Genomic DNA, 2,267 nt, shown 5'->3' on the forward strand with positions numbered 1-2,267 from the left:
ACCATGTGGCCTAATGGATAAGGCGTCTGAGTTCGGCTCTTGATGTGAGACTATCAGAAGATTGCACGCTCGAGTCCCGTAACTGTGGCTAACCTGAAGCTCATGGCTACATGCATCGATTTCGAAGTGTCCAGCGCCGCGTATAAAATGACCGGATTATCCGCCTTCTTGGGGAGCATAACCTCATCTCGTGTCTTCGTTTCACGCAACATTTAAATTTATATTTGTTGTCTGTGATGTATTTAGGAAGACAAGCTCATAAACAACACTTTAGAGCTTCCCCCAACTGCTGATTGGAAGGCGAAATGTGCTTCACATTCACAGGTCAGGCCGCACTAGAGGAAACAGTTGAACGTATTAACTATTGGGAAGAGTTTTAACCCACGTTTCCCTTTCATCAACAACATGTGCGTGGTCTGTCCTGATTAGGACCCAAAGTATCCTCACCGGAATCCGGAAACATGACTATTTTTCAAGGAAGAACGATGGGCGATGACAGCCTGATAGGGTTGGAGATGTCAGATTTCAGTCTGAGGTGTGAGAACGCTGTGTTGTCTTGTACCCTGCCCAGTCCCACTGTGAATCTTTGAGAAGTATCACTTTGTTGAGCGTATTTCAAGCAACGATAATACGGAACTAATTGTGTAAAATTTGTTCACACCATCTACTGTTGTCATGTTGACTAAAACAGTAGTCAACACCGTCGGCAGGATCTTTCAAAACATCTCGTCTTCAATGTCCGCAATCCTAAACTAGACTAATCCTATCTGCTCGTACCAAGTCCATATAAATCTATTCTCAGCTTCTCTGTCAAAACAGACAACGCCTCCTTCTAAACAGCAGCAGCAAGCTGGGAAAATAAATCTCCGACCCCATCCCCGGAAACTTGAAATCACATTAATCCTTTGATTGGCTGCAGCAATGAAATTAACCACAAGATCATCCACCATGGCCGGGATAGATTAGTGATGTAAGACTTTGTGTTTAGGTCGCAGTTTCCACTGGAAAGGTAGTTACCCATCCAGTCCATGACAATTCGGCATTCTTCCTCCCTTTCGTTCTTTGTTTTCTACATTCTACACCCGGTTTTGCTGAAGAAAAGTTTCTGTCATTGAGCAAATATCCCCATCCTGTTGTCTTTCACGATTTTCTCCTTTTCCCCTCGACTGTCAACAGGATGTGAATCATCCTTTACACACTCTCTCTCATTCCATCTCCATACCAGTTTTTACCGAAACAGCAATGTGGTGACGGCATCGGCGATGGCGATCATACTGGACGTGGAGCGGGGGAATGTGGATGATAGGTTGCACAGTTTGAATGGGAATCCTCTTGTGAGTTTCGACGTAGATGCACCGAAAAGAGGTAAATACAGATAGTAAAGTCGGAAGGTGACGTGACAGGAGTTGGAAGGTCACGTGATGGAACAATGCTTGTCAGTGAAAGGATAATCAGCGGAATGTGAGACGAACTTGCGAAACACACACAACATGCTGGAGGAACTCAGCAGGCCAGGCAGCATCGACGTGTGAAAATCCGTCCTGAATAAAGTTCTTATTGTGTGCCTTTCATCAAACGTCTCTACTGGTCATGGGACAAATACTTCTGTACACCCGCCTGAAATCATTCTAATTATCCACCGTCCAACAGCTGCCGGGACAGGAAATTTCTGAGAAGCATCACCCTATGCGAGAAAAATATGCTTGGAATTGCGTTTTGAACTAGTGTCCCATGTTTGGGTCCCTTCCATTGCCAAGCGCATTCTAACGTGCACTAGATCAGGGTTCGTTATATTCTTATTTTGAATGAATCAAGTAACGATTACACTTGTAATCTCAAAGGAATACGGGCCCAACATATTTCGATATCAGACTCTCCTCTCAACAACGGAAAGGATAACGGGTTTTCCACCAATTAACTTTAAATGGCTTCGGAGTTCAGTTGTGACGCAATCTGCGAATGCGGGCTCGTTGGTCTAGTGGTATGATTCTCGCTTCGGGTGAAAAAGCACTTGCGAGATGTCCCGGGTTCAAATCCCGGACGAGCCCCATTATTGGATATTATCAGCGATTTGCTTCAGAATGTTTGCATTGACGCGCATGATAATTGGCTGTATCAAACAGAAACACAGAAGGAGGAATTAGAAAGCAGGTAAGCTTTAAGTGTCACATTTTGGCATGTCAGGCCAACTGAGTCTGAATGATAGAGCACCGGAAGTTCAAATCAGCAGGGAGAGAGAGACGTAGAAGGACATAGTTTGCTTAAAC

At 44.6% G+C, this 2,267-nt stretch overlaps 1 non-coding gene across 1 annotated transcript; it reads left to right on the top strand.

The window, feature by feature from the left end:
* The first annotated feature begins 1,964 nt into the window (after window positions 1–1,964).
* trnap-cgg (transfer RNA proline (anticodon CGG)) lies at window positions 1,965–2,048 on the top strand. Its single transcript is given in 2 exon segments — window positions 1,965–2,000; window positions 2,013–2,048. It is a non-coding gene; the product is annotated as a tRNA-Pro (tRNA).
* The last annotated feature ends 219 nt before the right edge of the window (window positions 2,049–2,267 follow it).

Source organism: Hemitrygon akajei, unplaced genomic scaffold (genome assembly GCF_048418815.1).
Source record: "Hemitrygon akajei unplaced genomic scaffold, sHemAka1.3 Scf000045, whole genome shotgun sequence".
Lineage (NCBI taxonomy): Eukaryota > Metazoa > Chordata > Chondrichthyes > Myliobatiformes > Dasyatidae > Hemitrygon > Hemitrygon akajei.